Source organism: Stigmatopora argus, chromosome 23 (assembly GCF_051989625.1).
Source record: "Stigmatopora argus isolate UIUO_Sarg chromosome 23, RoL_Sarg_1.0, whole genome shotgun sequence".
Lineage (NCBI taxonomy): Eukaryota > Metazoa > Chordata > Actinopteri > Syngnathiformes > Syngnathidae > Stigmatopora > Stigmatopora argus.
The window spans coordinates 8,438,415-8,456,639 of record NC_135409.1 but is presented as its reverse complement, the minus strand read 5'-3'; the positions used below and the strand labels follow the sequence as shown (position 1 = coordinate 8,456,639).

Genomic DNA, 18,225 nt, shown 5'->3' with positions numbered 1-18,225 from the left:
CTATCGACTGATTTATTTTATTTTAGCGTGATAACAATTTTAGTATTGGTCCATATATAAAGCACACTGGATTATAAGGCGCCCTGTCTATTTTGGAGAAAATTTAAGACTTTTATGTGTGCCTTATAGTCGTGAAAATACGGTATATTAAACTATTTGGAGTTGAATTGTGGAAGATGATTAAATATTGGCTAGAAAATTGGTGATTTACAGCTTTAATAAAATGGATATTTCAAATTTGATTCACATTGGAGGGCTGAAACATTCCTAAATTCGGATTAAATCAGATTGCCTTGACAGTTGTGGCCTTAGATTGATATTATATAAGCATGCCTTAAATGACAGTGAGTTTGAGTTGGATTTATTTAATAAGGGACAGCACATATTAATGAACATACACAGTCACCTTTAGAGCCAGCCCTTGTTGATGTGTTGGAATTTGATCTTATTGTGTGTAGTATTTGTCCACGTTGTGTTCTGGAATAGTTCAGCAGGTGGCCAAGAGGAAGTGGTGTAATGATTAAACTCCATTTGAGCCATAAATGTGAACCGTAAGTTATTTTAGGATGTGTGACGCAAGAAACCATAACCTTGCACCATAAACGCTCTTTTCTACTCGTACATTAAGAACATGAATGCCACGGGTCAAATCAGGCCGCTTTTAAGCGGGAAATGGCCATGTTGGAGGTTGGAAAGGGGATCATATTAGAGCAGGGACAGATTGCTTCAGTGCCGCAAAGTAGGCCAAAGGCGCAAAGGAGTGTCACATGAAGCGGCGCCGCTATGTTAGCTCTTCTCCGGTGTCTCGTTCAGCTGCCGATGGGAAAAAGAGAAAGAAGGCCGGCCCGCCCGCCCGCCGTGCGTCACGTTTCCCAAGCCGTCTGGCGTCCGCACGCCATGCTCCAAATCGCTGGTCGTCAAGAGGAAGTGTTCCTTTTCCTTGGCCCGCTGACTGCAGCGGCGACCTTTTTCCTTCAGCGCATTCGCGGGTGCGGAAGAGGGCGGAGAATTTCCTCCGCCGACGTTCCTCGGAGGCCATTGAAAGTTCAAACTCGCTGCTTTTACCAAGGCCAAACGTGGAGTGACGTCGCAATTAAATGGCAGGGAGAACACATTCTGACCGGGGGGACGCCGTATCAGCTGCGGCAGATAGCGTTCCGTGTTCTAGACCACAGGTGTCAAAGTGGCAGGCATTTAACCAATCACATTTCAGCCATTATTTGTTGCCAGGGTGGGAAATCTGCCTCAAGGCCTTCACAATCAGTTCTGCGGGCTCTGCTGCATTAAACAAGCGTCGTCGATAAGACTGTTGCTTTAACCAATCAGATTTCGAGTTGGCAACACCACAATGTATTGTCGCGGGCGTAGGCATACGTCATCGTCTTGTCGCAGGCGTAGGGATACGTCATCGCTTTCACCAACTATGATTGGCTAGTGATTAGCCAGAGCTACCAAAGTGTATCTGTAGCGAGCTGCACAAGCAAATATATTGTTGTGTTGATTTAAAGCCATTTTCAAGACGGACTATGCCAGAAATACGACGACAGGACAGGCTCCACTTTCAGCATTAGCTTCGATGGCGATAGAAAAGAAGGAAGAAAGAAAGGAGGATGGATATTGTGTACAGTTAAAAAGGATTTTTGGTGAGTAAAATATGGCTATATCCCTAAATAATATTTCAATTGTGGGCCCGGCTCCAGCGTTTGTATTTAATCATTAAATGCTGCTAGGAAGTGGATTTTACCCGTTGAAGGCGCTACGAGAAAATGCACGGACCGCCACTGTTCAAATGGCAGTTCATTTAATAAGTAGTGGAACTCTAAAAACATTGATGGGATTATTAATTATTAAGCATCACTGCGGCACGTGGAAAAAAGACAAATGTTATTAACCACAATTAAAATTTCAAATAGTATCTTGTACTTTAAAAAATAATATCAATCAAATTCTGTAAACTAAATTTGTGTTATGATTATCATGACTATTCTCCTTTTCGAAGCACCTTCTTTCCCCATTGGCTCATTGAAATTGATTTTTTTTAAAAACATTTGATACATTAATAACTTAATAAAGTAGTCATTATTTGAATGATCATTCAAAGGCTATATACAACAAAGTATATTGCAGTGCAAGTCACATGAGTGATGGTATGGATTATTAAACTTAGTAAAATGAGTAAACCGACGTTGTGCAAGGTAACCCGAATGTTTTTTTCTCCCCTTTTTTAATTTAAATGAAATCTTGTGGTATTTTCCTCCGGCCTCAGTCCCTCCACCTCCCACCGCCTCACTTCTTCCCTGTTCCCACGGCAACTCACGGCTGTTGGTTGCATAATTGCTTGTGCTTTCGGCCTCCATGTGTGTGTGTGTGTGTGTGTGTGTGTGTGTGTGTGTGTGTGTGTGTGTGTGTGTGTGCTTTAAGTTAGCTCCAGGCTTGTGAAATCAAAACATGCGACTTTCAAGGTTTTATTAGCCTAGGGGCTCATGCGTTACTGATAGCATTAATGCCGACTGTGCGTCAATACATCCGGCTGCGTGTGTGTGTGTGTGTGTGTGTGTGTGTGTGTGTGCGTGTGTGTGTGGTTTCATTTACAGTGGTTGGGAAAGCTTCAATTTGGGAATATAGGGAATATATATGGGAATCTATATATAGTTTTTTTATAGCAATCGTCTGTCCTTGCTCGATTTACGTCTGCTCGTTGACCCTTGTTTTACAAATGGTTTGAAAAATATCAACGTTCTCGACATCCACCGTACGCTAATAGACTGCTAGCGACATCGGTACACGGTTGATTGGTCACCGATCTTTTGGTCGCCGGTCTTTTGGTCAGCCGGAAGGTTATTGATAATTACCATTTAAATGGTTGCTCAAATTCCTTAAATACAAACTGTGAATTATTATAGAGTCATACTTAATGCCCTAGTAATTATTAGGCTAAAGAAAAGCTCCAAATTTTCGGCCTTAAACATAAATTATAATACAAAATATAGCACTGAATCAACTTACAAACAAATTCAACTTATGAACAATCGCTCGGAACCAATTGCGTTCGTAAGTAGGGGAGCGTCTGTATTGACAAAAGAAGTACATATCCCAGCAGTCACTGCGCAGTACTTTTTCTACGGGGAAAATAGTAGGGTCGGTCGGGGGCTGCTTGCCGTAGTTGTGAGAGCTGCAGAGGATGGTGTACCCTATCGACTGATTTATTTTATTTTATCGTGATAACAATTTTAGTATTGGTCCATATATAAAGCGCAATGGATTATAAAGCGCCCTGTCTATTTTGGAGAAAATTTAAGACTTTTATGAGCGCCTTATAGTCGTGAAAATACGGTATATTAAACTATTTGGAGTTGAATCGTGGAAGATGATTTAATATTGGCTAGAAAATTGGTGATTTACAGCTTTAATAAAAAGGATATTTCAAATTTGATTCACATTGGAGGGCTGAAACATTCTTAAATTCGGATTAAATCAGATTGCCTTGACAGTTGTGGCCTTAAATTGATATTATATAAGCATGCCTTAAATGACAGTGAGTTTGAGTTGGATTTATTTCATAAGGGACAGCACATATTAATGGACATACACAGTCACCTTTAGAGCCAGCCCTTGTTGATGTGTTGGAATTTGATCTTATTGTGTGTAGTATTTGTCCACGTTGTGTGATAACAATTTTAGTATTGGTCCATATATAAAGCGCACTGGATTATAAGGCGCCCTGTTTATTTTGGAGAGAATTTAAGACTTTTAAGTGCGCCTTATAGTCTGGAAAATACGGTATATGGAATCACATCTTGTGCTGACATTTAATACGGCTATGAATGGGGATTAGTGTTTGATTAAATAGCGAGGTGGGTGTGCGGCCAATGAATCGCACACACACACACACAAAGCGTCATGGGCTCGGTCGGACCCCCCTCTTAATGTCATTAGGCACAGCAGGAGAGGCCGAACTGCTGTTCACTTCAATTCGAGTCCATGTCAGGGGAGAAGTGATGGCACCCCGTGTGCTTGTCCACATTTATTTCACTGTAAATGACTGAAGGGCAGAGGTGGCGGCTAAAGTACTCACTCGCACGCCGTACTTGAGTAAACGCTCAAGTGCGGTGAATACGACTCACGTTTACTGTCATTTTTGGGCCTACTCAGGAAAAAGCAGACTTGTATTTGCATAAATGGAAGTGAGTGAATGTGTGTGTGTGTCTGTGTGTGTGTGTGTGTGTCTGTGTGTGTGTGTGTCTGTGTCTGTGTGTGTGTGTGTGTGTGTGTGTGTGTGTGTTTGCACCTGCAGTGAGTGACTGAGCGCCTTTCTTCCGACCGCAGAGGAGGAGCCGCAATGTGGCATAACGAAGGCCAGAAAAGACATTACGTGAAATCTTTTACAACCTCCTTCGCTGCTGCCCCCCGGTGTCGGCAGGTTGTGACACGCGCTTACGTAAATCTTTGGGACCCCCCCCCCCCCCCAACCCCGATCTCCCGCCCTCTGTTCGCGACACATCGTAACATTCGATTCGCTTGTTTTGCATTTACGGTGAAAAAAAGAGTGGATGGATGGGATGCCATTACTGTGGATAATAACTACATGTCCGTGAATGCAATTTTACATTTGACATACTAAGATTTTTTTTTCTCCCCTGAAAATAAATCACTGGATTGCGACGACATTGAAATATGAGCAAAGCAAGCTTTTCCTTGTTTTCTTAATAAATTCTTGGCCCAAATCGCACCGTGTAATAGACGTCACGCTAAAAGCTTCCCGACTTGTTGCAGCACTAAAAAAGGCTGCTAACAGAGAAGATGAGACAGAACCTCTGACTGTTCCACAACATGACTGGATGTATTACGCTGATAGCTACATTGTTTACAGAGTGCAAATTCTGCAAGATTTTGTACAAAACATTCCAACACATCGACAAAGGGCTGGCTCTAGAGGTGACTGTGTAGTTCCCCGTGATCGGATGATTCGCCGAAAGACGTTTCGCCGACGGACGTTTCGCCGACGGACATTTGACAGACAGACAGGTCGCCGAATGGACGTACCGTAGTTCCCTTCAGAAAGAGCTCATTTAGTCACAGGCTGACATACCTGGAATTCAATACCAATTAGCTCAGGTCAACTCCCGTCTCTGAACATCTTAGCCAATCATCTTAAAGCCAACAAAATTGCCATAACAACTAAAACTGTACTACTTGTGTGTGTGTGTGTGTGTGTGTGTGTGTGTGTGTGTGTGTGTGTGTAGTAAGTGTGATCGTTTCAACCTACACAAGGTCCTCAAGATGGAAATAAGCTCTTGGCTGCAATCTTACATAATAAATCAAACACTAATTGGATTCAATTTGACACAATCAAATTACAAAATACAGACACCTAAGCAAAGACCGACTGGCATATATTCTTGATCCTCTGTGAAGAAATACTCGTATAACTGGATTTATGGGGCAATGCAATGTTTTCAGAAACAACTTTAGTCTATTTACTCCGGCACCCTTTAAAAGACGATATGTGAATTTCCCGACTCTGGAAATCCCGCCAGCGCCTCCTACTTGTCCGTCATTGATTTACGGCCAGCTCGGATTCCAATTGGCCGCCACGGCCTCTCCGAGGAGAAGCGCGCCTCGCCGCATTCACACTGCGGAACCATTTGCAATAAATCTCCATTTTATGGCACGTGTATTGGAAGCCCAAACTCGCAAACTTTGTCACTTGATCCCAGCAAAGATGTCTTACTTCTTTTACAAGCTTGTAAACGTCTTCAATACGCCAGTGTAATACTATATACGGCCTTGTGAAAATGCCTGAACTTTACATTGTACAATTTTACACCTAATGAGTTCTGATTTAGTCATTCCTTCATTTTCAGAACCGCTTTATCCTCACGAGGGTCGCGGGGGGTGCTGGAGCCTATCCCAGCTGACTTTGGGAACGAGGTGGGTGACGGGTGGCCAGCCAATCAGTGTCCAATCAGCCTACCATTGGATTGGATTGGATTGGATAAATTTATTCATCCCGTATTCGGGAAATTTCGTTGTCACATTAGCAAGAGGGTGAGAATACAGACACAAAAAAAGACATTTTAGACATAAATAGATAAGTAATAAGTAAGTTAATAAATAAATACATGAATAAATATATAAATAAATAAGCGTGTTGCTGAAATATATATATACATATATACATATACATATTTATACATATATATACATATATATACATACATATATATATATACATATATATACATTTATATATACATACATATATATATATACATATATACATACATATATATACACATTTATATATACATATATATATACATATATACATACATATATACATACATATATATATACATCTATATATACACGTACACGTGTATATATATGTATATATATATGTGTACATATATATATATATATATATATATATATATATATATATATATATATATATATGTATATATATATATATATATATATATATATGTGTATATCCGGGCCACTGATTTAATCACTATGTTTATTAGTGACCATTATGACTGAATTGTGTGGCTTTTTGTTTGTTTGTTTTTTGCGATCACAGCTTTAATCCAGAATCTTCCATCTTGTGACCTGACCCTATTTTAGGCACGTGGGTCACTCGTTTCTCGGCGTGCGTCCTCTCTCTCCCAAAAAGCCTCGGGGAAGATAGATATTTTGCAAACTCTGGCACCGGTTCAAAAAATCAAAGAACCACAAATCCATTTCCTCCACACGCTAACTGCTTGGCTTATCCTTCTTTTCCCAGCGTGAGGAAATCCGAGCGATTGAATATCTTTATTGACACAAAAAAAAAAAAAAAACATTGTTGCGCACGAGCTGTGCACCGAGTACATGGCGTTCCCAAGTGACGTCGAACGGCAACCTCCGACAGCGCCAAAGAATGTGGCGCCTGGCACACCGGCCTGGCCTTCTGACTGCGACGCCATTATGGACTTTCTTTCTTCCTTTATCGAGGATACGATCTGGAGCTTAAGATACGGGGCCAATCTGCTATTGCGCCGTCCTTTGCTTTTTAATGGCGAATGGCATTTATGTAACCGATGTGACCCCCCCCCCCCCCCCCCCCCCCCCGCCCCCAAACGAGGCTCGCTGTTGATAACCAAGGACGGCCGTCGACGAGATGCCATTCATCTCTCGGGGGCTTCTTATGTAATCACGCTCTCTTTGTCTTGGCCTCTGTCGCCCGCTATAGCGTCTCCAATTCGAATGTGGCACTTCTGGAACGCGTATGTTCACCTTCTTTGAAAAATTAATGAATTTGTCGCGTGGAAGTCGTATCAGAAGTCGTATCAATGCCCCCAAAAGAAACACATAGCTCTCAACTTATACGTTTTTTTTTATCATTTCAAATTGTGTATGCCGTATAACACGTGTCAAAGTGGCGGCCCGGGGGCCAAATCTGGCCCGCCGCATCATTTTGTGTGGCCCAGGAGAGTAAATGATGAGTGCCGACTTTCTGTTTTAGGATCAAATTAAAGTGAAGAGTATAGATGTATATTATATTTCCTGATTTTCCCCCTTTTAAATCAATCATTGTCATTTTTTAATCATTTTTTTCTGTTTTTTTAGTTCCAAAATCATTTCGTAAAATCTAAAAATATATAAAAAAAATCTAAAATAAACATTGTTTTAGATCTATAAAAAACTGAATATTCATATAATATGTACACGCGCATTCCACGCCTTTTCGCTATATAAATATAGCACGTCAGCAAGCAATGTACCCAGACCGTCCAGCTGTCAGCATCATACAGCGACATCTACACAATCTTGAATTTAGTGCACCAACTGATTGGGAGAAAATGTTAGCCTTAAGTGCGTCCTATGTGAGTAAATATGTGCTGCGTTGCATTTGTACGGTTTATTATCACTTAATCAGGGGAATTGCAATCATTAATAAGGGGAGCGATTGGCCGAGGTTGACAGCTATGGGAATGGCCGCGTAGCTCGGACGATTGGGCGCGCGTGGGCCGTGCGTTCGACTTCCGAAAATTGTTTACTTGGCTGTGGAACGTGAAAAATGCGTGTGTGGGTGGCTAGCATGATCCTACCTGTTTCCAAAAGGTGCGGGTGTTTGATGGCCGCTCCTTCGCGCCGTGAACTTTGCCTTTTTACTTGGACACGAAGTTAAAGTCGGTCCTGCAACAACAACAACAACAACAATGATGCGATTAATTGACGGCACGCACCAAACGTTTTTTTTTTTGCTTGCTTTCATAAGCCGCGAATTGGCAACAAAGCTCATTTTTCCACGATATGACAAAACGGTTCACTTTGGTGCAATTTCTTGAGATAAAAGTTCACTTTTGTAGCACTTTTGACACCACGGAAGCACTTTAGCTCGTCAACGTATCCGATGAGCGACGGTTAATCCTGAAAAATATGCAAATAAAGGCCAAGGTTCACACGAAGCAGGCTTGCATGCAATAGCATTTTTTTGTGTCCAATGAAGATGAATGGTATTTTTCTTTGTTTGAAATAAGCAATTCATTTCCTGTTGTTTATGTCACCCATTGAGCGAGGGTCCTACATCCTGTGACGGCGCCTTTAACGGCCTTGCGTAAGATGATGAGTCAGCCGTGTGGCAACCTGACACGCACACACACACACACTGATATGCATACAAGCAACTGCTGTTTATGTCAATAGCAACGTTTAAATAGATCCTTGATATATTTGCATGGCTCTGCATATGATCGTATTGATTAGTCCTTGCTTTTTGGGCCAAGACGACGTCTCCGCCTCGTAACTTATGACTCCGATTTGTCCACACCTGCGACCCACTTTCTACCAGAAAAAAAATCCCGGCAGATCCAACATGATGGACGCACGGACGGACCGAGCTAGTCTTTTGCCTCTGGTGTCACCATGGCGACTATGGCTTCTTAATATAGAAGTCCTCTAATTTCTGTTTGCCACGTAATGAATGTGGAGAGCAAAGTTGCTGCCATACACATTGTAGGATTTGATTTGAATTCAGTTTTCAGGAGATCATTTAGGAATCATATATGTTTGAGTGTTAGCGATAGCATTGGACAGCAGAGGATTTTTTTTTCAATCACAATAATAATATGCGATTATTTGATCTCAATGAATTACCGTATTTAGCCGTTTAATATTCCAAACCCGTAAGTAAGTGATCTTTCGTGACCTCGTATACATTTCAAGATGAAAAATGCTTTTATGTTATTTGAAATCACTGTGCGCCACTGTAAATCCTGAGCGACAAACAACCATCAAAAACGATCAACCACATGACTAGAAGCACCAAAAAATGATCAACTACGGTCAAATTGTGGAACTCGTGTGGTAGCTTGAAGGACCAAATCATATGAAGTTACATTGTTAAACATATGTTAAACGGCAAAATACCGTAGTTGATGTTAAAAGTTAGGAATAATTTTGCGTTGGCAACTCCCCCCCAAAAAACCGCACTGTATGTAGGTGTTTTGTGGTAATTTATCACCCCCTTTATCTATAACTGTTCGCAAAAGATTCAGTTTAACTGATGTGATGCATCATTTACGCTTTTTGGTGATCTGTGTCATCATATTGGCCAGCCCTGACTAAAAATGCCCTTCTAATCAATTTCAGAATTCATATTAGTCATGCATAACTACACTTCCTTTCAACCATCTTTCGTCAACACGTGTGTGTGTGTGTGTGTGTGTGTGTGTGTGTGTACTTCCTTCTCTTTACTTGCATTTTTTTGGGCACTTGCTTCAAGTGAGACACACCCACTTTGTTTCGTAAGGCATGGCACACACACACACACACACACACACACACACATACCCACGTTGTGTACACGGGGTGAACGACTGAGGGTTACTAATTGCCTTGATACGAGTCTGGAACTTCACATTAAGATATCTAACGGCGTGTGTGTGTGTGTTCCAATCCGGATGAAATTGAAACCAGAGGGAAAAGGACACGCGTGAGTAAGATGAACTTTTGACGTTGGCTTTTGCTTGGGTCATTTCGGGATACTTCCTCATTCAATTTTGCATGCGTACACCTGGATTTTTCCCAAGCCCGGAATATCAGGAAAGGTAAGAGGAGCCGCCGGGCTCTTTGCCATAAACTCTCGCACGTCAGAGTCATTCAGTGGACGCCATGTCCATGCAGTGGCGGTCCGTGCATTTTCTCGTAGCGCCTTCAACGGGTAAAATCCACTTCCTAGCAGCATTTAATGATTAACTACAAATACTGGAGCTTTTCCGACATTACAACCGGGTCAGGGGGTGATTTCCCCGGGAAAAGACAGCGATGGACATCAAGGGTGAAACGGCAAAAATTGCACTAAAATGGGGTCAAATCCATTTCCTAGCAGCATTTAGTGATTAAATACAAACACTGGAGCTTTTCAGATATCAGAACCGGGCCCACAATTGAAATATTATTTCGGAATATAGCCATATTTTACTCACCAAAGATCATTTTTTAACTGTACACAGTATCCATCCTCCCTCCTTTCTTTCTTCCTTCTCTTCTATCGCCATCTTAGCTAATGCTGAAATTCCAGCCTGTGCTGTCATATTTCTGGCATAGTCCGTCTTGAAAATGGCTTTAAATCAACACAACAATATATTTGCTTGTGCAGCTCGCTCCCGATACAGTTTGGTAGCTCTGGCTAATCACTAGCCAATCATAGTTGGTGAAAGCGATGACGTATCCCTACGCCTGCGACAAGGCATTGTGGTGTTGCCAACTCGAAATATGATTGTTAAAGCAACAGTCTTATCGACGCTTGTTTAATGCAGCAGAGCCTGCAGAACTGATTGTGAAGGCCATGAGGCAGATTTCTGATCCTGGCAACAAATAATGGCTGAAATGTGATTGGTTAAATGCTTCAATATGAAAAGACACATCTGGAAGCAGTGCAACCAGGGGGAAAAGCAATGGAAGGAAGCTAACAGACATTTTGGAATTATTTAATAAGTATTGATGGACAAAATATAATATAAACATTTTGAAAAAGGCAAACGCACTTGTTGTAAAGTCCACCAAAATCATACTGGGACTGCGAGCAATTTTGGTCAGTTGGAAGATGACTACATTGAAAGTGAGACCCAAACACTGCTGTTGTCCGTCCCTACCAGCAACAAAGAAGGGAATTTCCAATCAGCTCTTGTTGGATATCTAATGAATGCTATCAAAACCCTTCTAACATTTCATAGTTGACCTTTGTGGGAGGTGTTGACAAAGTAACACATTCTGTCTGTGTACGCTAGTTTGCAACTATGTAGATTTCAGAAGTCATGAATCATTTTGTGGGGGAAAAAACAAGTTGTTGGGTTTTTTTTTTGGTTGTTGTCTTTTCGAGAAAGCCAGACCACAAACTATTTCAACTGCCGTAATTTAAGTTAGAAACAATTTGATTCATATATGCCGTCAGTTTGTTTCCTGAATGTGTTCATCAAAATGAGCTATTTGAATGTAACTTTTAAGAAATGTATCTTTGTTTTGTTTAATAATTACCTTTAAAAGCACAGATAAGAGAGTAAATCCTAAAGCTTTCTAAATTAAATTATTTCTAAATTTACTTGATTGTAAAGTCTCTACTGATTTTTAAGACGCTGTCTTATCTTTAGATATGAAATCGCTTATTTTAGTTCAAACGCTAATTCTAATCTTTTTTTATTGTAAAAACCCATTTTTCAAAAAAAGATGGCTGCCAATGTTTGGTTATTTTTGCATGGATAACCAAGCCTCGTGTCAAAAGAAATTGCACCAAAAAATACCAAAGAATCCTTTTCATCTTCATTTTGACATTTTATGCCTTCCAATAAAAAAAATATTTGACAATGTTTTTGAAATGAGATATTTACACTTGTAAGATAAGTATAGATTCTGGCATACAATGTAAATACAATTTGTTTATGAGAAACGAGCTCACTATTTGTGAAAATGCAAACCTATTTGTATGTTATCTTTCACCCCAAAAGGCTTATTAATACGGTAAAAAATGTCAAAATGCGCGTGAGCCGTTTCACTGTCATCGTCAAAAATGAAACTAGGCTTCGGTCGGTCGTCTCATTACACGTCGGCCATTTTGATGACACAAATTGAGATCGGGTGCCTTGGCGACCTCGGTTACGCTACGGCGGCGTGAATGATGACTCGGACTAAAAGCGGGGAAAAAAATGCTGCCTTTCACACTTGGACTTTATTGACAAGGCCTGCCTGCTTGCCAAGAGACCATGACGAGGCTCCCTCCCTATTGGCCGGCCCGCCATTTCAAAGGAAAACAAGCACGGCTGCGCCATCCAATGCCAAGAGGCCCATTAGGGATGAGTGCGTGCGTGGCCAGTCATTTTTGTCAAGTCACGGTGATTATACGAGAAATTCCAGGAAGTTTTTAGACCACGACTCTTTGATCATTCGGGAAGTGAAAAAGGAAGTTGGTTTTTTTTTACTGTGTCTTTTCTGAGTCACTCTTTTAGTGGGCTTCAGAAGTACATACCTGTCAACCTCTGCCGATAACTGCCCTTATAATTGATTATGATTCCCCTTACAAACCCCCAAACAACCTTACAAACACCGTACGACTCGTACGGTGTTTGTAAGGTTGTTTGGGGGTTTGTAAGGGGAATCATAATCATTCATCTTCAATAGGAATATTGATTTCATCACTAGTTACGTACTTTATTACGTCAAGGCACTTTTTGCGTAGCCATATTTCAAAGGCCTTAGCGACAGCTAGTGGCGAGTCTTGAGCATCACATCACAACCATAGTAAATTCCTGCACTACTAGTATTTAGTTTTTTTGCCAACGATCCCATTAGTTCACTCAATTTTGCTATCATTCCAATAAAGCAGGGGTAGGGAACCTATGGCTCGGGAGCCACATATGGCTCTTTTGATGGGTGCATATGGCTCTTTTGATGGATGCATATGGCTCTTTTGATGGGTGCATATGGCTCTTTTGATGGATGCATATGGCTCTTTTAATGGGTGCATATGGCTCTTTTGATGGGTGCATATGGCTCTCCGCTAACCTGTGAGGTAAACTATGGAAACTGCTGGTGAGAAAGGGCAGGAATAGGATCTTTACGTTGGTATTGTGGCGTTGACACTACCTACAGCGCCTTATAATCATTTTTTTTTTCATTACACTCTTCTGCATGGATATTCTCATTGATACTCATTGATTAGCAACAACGGAACAATGTTGTCAAAAGAATTCAGAGACTTTTTGTACTTTAAAAGAGGTGAAGTGACTAAAAAAGGCACACATTTTCATGTAAAATACCACGATAGACTTTAGTATAATAATAATTAAGCCATTTTTCTACAAAGTGTTGTATTGCATGTTTCTGTTAAATGAAAGAATTTAACCCAACTATTCATTTCCAGCTTTGGGTGTGCACCACTCTGCCATCTTTAGGGATTTCCCGGCCCGATTGCCCTACGATTCACGTGCAATATTCCCATTTTCAAAGCCGACGTTCTTCTTTTTCATGGCAAAGTGCAGTCGAAAATGAATAAATAAATGTCTGCCCCCAGAAACTGGTTTCAATCGGTGGTTTAGATGTCTATTTCCCGTGTCTAGCACCATTTGAAATCAGTGTTCTGGAGGACGGCGCCGCAGCCAGATCCCGTCCCAGGTCATAAAGGTCCAGCCCGTTCCAGGCCGGAGTCAGATCCCGTCCCAGGTCAAAGGTCGAGCCCGTTCCAGGCCGCCTTTGCTAATAACTGATTTCTTCTGGTGCATAGAGCCCCCATCGCAGGCCTTCTAGCACCATTTGAAATCGGTTATAAAACCGTGGGTCAAAGCATCGGAGCGCAAAGACCAGTCAAGAAAAGTTGCCGTGGTATGCTACGGTAATGATATCGCTTGCATGAATCATTCTTATTGAATAGTAATGTCGATATTACTGTTAGAATCGCTGCATTATTATTTTCTAGATTTCCCTTATCGATGACAGAGACTCTTCAGTCTTTGGATTTTACATGTAACATTGTGAAAAGTCACATAGAATTAATGAACTGCACTCGTGGTTGTAGTTCGACGGTACTGTATTACAGTGGCGGGCCGTCGGGGCCTTCAAGGCCTTCTCTGCTGGCCTATATTTTGTCAATCAATACTTATTAAATAATTCCAAATGGTCTGTTAGCTTCCTTTCATTGCTTTTCCCCCTGGTAAAATACGACATAGTATATAGTAAGGCTTTTTAATTTGTAAAAAATGACCATGTATAGTAAGGCTTTTTTCTTTAAAAAATGACCATGTATAGTAAGGCTTTTTGTTTTTTAAAAACGACCATGCAAAGTAAGGCTTTTTATATAAAAAAAAACAACGAACACACTCTTTTACAGCATCAAGACTACAAAAATGGCGACTATAGTACGTCATCTTCCAAACATGGTCATTGAGTCGGGAGGACAAATCACCTCCTATGGGCGTGGTTACGCCCATTGGTGACGCAGGTGCGTAAATTATGCACATGCGCAGCATCGCGCCCCTTGGGTCAGCCATTTCCATGCCGTCGGTCGAACGACTAGCACCCAAACGAGGTAAGCCCTAGACTAGAGCAATTTACTGGCCTATGTGCATTTTTAACACCCTACCGGGAGATTTTTTTAGGAATCAATTGAGCCAAAACGCCAACAAATCTGTTAGTTTATTGCCAGGTCGAACACACCGTCGACATTTGAAGTATGGGCTCCTTGGCATGTCACTAGCTATCTTAGCATTAGCCTCACGACATTTGACTTCAAAAGTATTTTGTCCGTATTCTCTCCATTATTGAGTCGTGGGGGAAGACTTCATTTTATCAAACAAAGCCGAGATATCAACGGTCAGTTTGCCAGGTGAAGGTGTGTTGAATGTAATGATAGTTTTCACTGCGATTGCTAAACGCCCTTTTCCAATTTGTAATTCTGTTTTAAACAAAACTCATTGATACCAAAATGGTTAAGCCGACTTTCTGCTAATTTTTAACATCAGTCTGTATATTGAATCGCTTTGTCTGGAAAGGGGATTTTTTTTTTCTTTTTTTTCGTAGACCAACACTTTATTGAGATCTGTTGATCTTGAGAATGGGTAAATTCAAAATAAGGGCAAAGTAATAAAATATGTCAAACATGGGTGTATAATATGCACTAAAACAAATAAAACATAAATAAAATAAATAAATACATAAATAAATAAAATAATAATAATAAAAAAAATAAAACAATAAATGAAACGTGACACATATCACATAACTTCCAGGGGAAATTAGCACCGAGCACTCACTAACTTATTTTCATTATTTATCTTGATCATTTACTTGAAGATTTCTCTTTCCTGTAATAATTGTTTGCACTTCCCAAATAGCTTGGTTCAATCAAGATGAAGCTGTTCCCGTGTGTCCAGAACCATGCACACCCTTGAGGGGAGAGGAGACTGGGCCAAGGTATCAAGGTAATACTAATTACCCCCCCCCCCCCCCCCCAAAAAAAAAAATCCCACCTAAACACATCTGTTGAATCTCCAGTCTCTGAATATGATAACTTTTGCTCTATTTTTTTTTGCACGCACCAGGTCCATGGTGATGTCCAGACCCTGGAGGACCAGGTGATCTTCCCAGGTTGCCCACTTGAAGATGATGCATCGTCTCTGAACTCTGCTCTGAGGTTAATACCGTATTTTCATGCCTATTTGGCGCATCGTTTCTTACGCCGCAGTGTCAGTAACGAGTGCTATTTCTGTATTTTAGACACACAAAGCACGCAGATGGATTAAGATCGAAATGCGATGGCGCTGGCTACCGGAAGCAGCTTATTTCCCGGTTATATTGTAATGTATCCAAGTCAAAACATTCCAATCTCACATTATTTTATTGACTAAAGTTGCAATTTACTAACCCCCCTCTTATTTTATAGGTGATGTCCCGATCCCTAAGGTGAGGAGGATTTCTTTCTTTTTTTTCAATCAGAAATTTCAATAAAAGAGATTTGAGTGTCATTTGTCTTTGTTAAAACACTTGGAGAAAAAAGACCCCAGACCCTCAATGGTCTTTTTTTTCCTTTTATTTTTTGGTGTTTATATACTAACTTTTTTATAATTTAAAAAAAACGTTTTTTTAGCCTAAGTGTTTTAATTTTGTCTACAGGTGAACACCAGCTACAACAATCAATGTGATCCTAAGTGTGCAAATGTATTTCTTTGAATAAAAACTATTAAGTGTCATGTTGCTTGCATTCCTTTGCTAGTTATATGAAGAAAAATACATGAGTATATTTCAAAGGTTTTATTTTTCCACAAAATGGGGTTATTGAGAAGTTCACATAAGTCTTCCAGCATATAAAGATGAGGTGGTGTGTCCATCCATTGATGAAAATTCTCTTCTTGGCACTGGATGGAATTCTGGGGAGAGAAAGAGGGTAAAAAAAAATAGACTAAGTCCAACATTAAAAAAAAAGATTTGACCAAAAAAACAACAACACTAAGTTAGATTTTACCAACATCAGAAGGTCCCATCTTTATTTTCAGATATGGAAAACATACTGGATAGGGGCCCTCAAGATGTTGGTGTCAAAGGCTGTGCCACGCTCCAAAGTCACCTTTCTTTAGCGTTGATTTGGTAAACTTGGGTGGACCTTGAAGAGAAGCAAAATAGAGTATTTTTAGTAAACATGACATGAAAATAATAAATCAAATAACCTGAAAAACAGGTCTTACGTCATACACGACTTCTTTGGTCTTGTAGATTTGGACAGCTTCCACCATCTCCGTAGCTTTAAACCTCTGCAAAACAACACAACATGATTATGTCAAGGTACTATATATTGAAACATTTCAATTGTTGGCTGGCTAGAAAACATCGTTTTAAAATAATAGTAACCTGAAACACAGGTCCTACATCATACACGACTTCTTTGGTCTTGTAGATTTGGACAGCTTCCACCGTCTCCGTGGCTTTAAACTTCTGCAAAACACCACAGCATGATTATGTCATTGCTTATTTAACCATTTTGATGCACAAATGACTCCCATTCAACCAAAAAAATAAAATACGTCTCACAAAGCTCTTAGACGGAGGAAAAATGGTTGTTTAAACGAGTCAAAAATGACCCCTGCGCTACGGTTGAATGAATGTCTCGCTTAGGTTTTGTCAAAACCACAATTAAAAATGAAAAGGTCCAAGCCCTGAAGTCTTCCTTTAGGAAAGGGAAGGGCAAAAGTATATATATTCTAGAAGTGTACCGATTATTCCTTACACCTCCACTTGATGGCACTAGTGTAAGTGTGAGTTACATACACAGGATCTTGCTATTAAAAAAAAATCAACGCCAACCCAGTTAAAGTGTCTTCATTCAAAATTGGAGTGTATCATGATGCTAAACAAGTTAATTTAGGAAAGCCGTGAACACTGGTCGCTGATATCTAAACATTACTGTGACAACAAAATTTCCCGAATACGGGATGAATAAAGTTATCCAATCCAATTACACGGGTAGAGGAATTAGAAGCTATTAAAAAAAGACTCACTTTGCCGACAAACTGCTCCTTTTTGTCCGTTATGGCCACATTCTTGATGTTTCCCAGCAGTCTGTCCTCGTTGAGGGACTGAAACACACAATGGAAGGGTTTCTTTTTAAACATTGAGAGCAATAGGTGACGCGATGTAGCCAACTCGCTAACAAACATTTGTGTTAGCATCCACGTCGGGGCTACATCACGCCAATGAAGCACGTTCCCGTCAAAAAGCACTCTTGAAATGAGAACTGGGGCTACGAAATCCCCAAAAGACAAAGTACCGAACGCGCTGCATTGTCCTGGAAGAAGTTTGTCGCCTCTTTCTTCGGGAAATCGTCAATTCTGAGCAGCTCAGCAGTCCAACGCGCCTAGCCTCCGGCTCACCCTGGCGGCGGTCTTTTGAACTCTGACGTCAGCCACGCCTCGGCCACGCCTATTACACATAGACACAAAAAAAAGAGATCGTTTTCATCATAGAGTGCATTAGTCAGGGGGCTGGGGCTGCAAATACTTTTAGGTTGGGCATTAATACTTCAAAACAAATACATTGTTTTCATAATAACGTACTGTAAATACTTTTTGGTTGGGCTTTAATACTTTAAGATACAATATTGCACATTATGAACATTGCAGTGACATGCACTTGAGTGTTTGTTTTTGACTTCTAAGGTTACATACTTGGATATGCTTTTTCAATTGGGATTCATTT

At 40.5% G+C, this 18,225-nt stretch overlaps 2 long non-coding RNA genes across 21 annotated transcripts in view; one reads left to right on the top strand and one right to left on the bottom strand.

Annotated features, from left to right (window-relative positions):
• LOC144068705 (uncharacterized) overlaps positions 1-18,225 on the top strand; it is a 146,653-nt gene that overhangs the window by 36,117 nt on the left and 92,311 nt on the right. For 3 of the 19 annotated variants that reach the window (XR_013298269.1, XR_013298250.1, XR_013298254.1), the window contains exon 4: positions 15,579-15,670. This is a non-coding gene — a long non-coding RNA (uncharacterized LOC144068705). Of the gene's footprint in view, positions 1-13,636; positions 13,864-14,368; positions 14,870-15,371; positions 15,459-15,578; positions 15,671-15,753; positions 16,227-18,225 lie in introns of those variants that run through there. The other 16 variants (XR_013298259.1, XR_013298255.1, XR_013298247.1 and 13 more) reach the window with 15 other exon arrangements.
• On the bottom strand, positions 16,273-17,899 carry LOC144068709 (uncharacterized). 2 transcript variants are annotated; one of them, XR_013298273.1, is made up of 6 exons: positions 17,798-17,899; positions 17,529-17,606; positions 16,882-16,965; positions 16,719-16,784; positions 16,499-16,636; positions 16,273-16,403 (listed from the first exon to the last, which is right to left on the bottom strand). It is a non-coding gene; the product is annotated as an uncharacterized LOC144068709 (long non-coding RNA). The 2 variants fall into 2 exon arrangements; XR_013298272.1 differs by having other exon boundaries at positions 16,503-16,636.